The following is a 510-nucleotide window of genomic DNA, read 5'->3' on the forward strand; positions in this document are numbered from 1 at the left end:
TTGCCAGGCAGGCACTGTGCCACTGAGCTATTGCTGGTCCACGTTCCTCACCCAGAAAACAATCCAGTCAAGTGCTTCTCAGAAACATCAAAATGGCTCTTGTACCTCACTTTTATACTTTTCTGCTGGATGGTTAAGACCACGATAAAGTAAGGCCTATATAACAAGAAATGTAACTTTGTATCTGACAAAGTCAGTCAAATCCCCTCAGGATTTACCCTGAAACCCTGTACAGCAGTTTGTAGATCCTTTGTAAGTGTCAGCCATGTGGATGAGTCGTGGCCATAAAAGTAAAGCCATATTAATATACTGAGTTGTAAAAGGCTCAAGTCAACAACTTCTGACATTGCCAGTCCTGCAGATGAGCCACTACTATTATGGACTACTGGATTATATAGGGATATTTTGCTGAATTCACCCACCTACAATATTTAAATGGCAATGGAATATCCATCTCTGACAAAACTAAACAAAAAGGGAGGATATGAATGAAGGACCATTTTGTAGTGA

The sequence above is a fragment of the Octodon degus genome, unplaced genomic scaffold, assembly GCF_000260255.1.
Source record: "Octodon degus isolate 3935 unplaced genomic scaffold, OctDeg1.0 scaffold00228, whole genome shotgun sequence".
NCBI classification, from domain to species: domain Eukaryota; kingdom Metazoa; phylum Chordata; class Mammalia; order Rodentia; family Octodontidae; genus Octodon; species Octodon degus.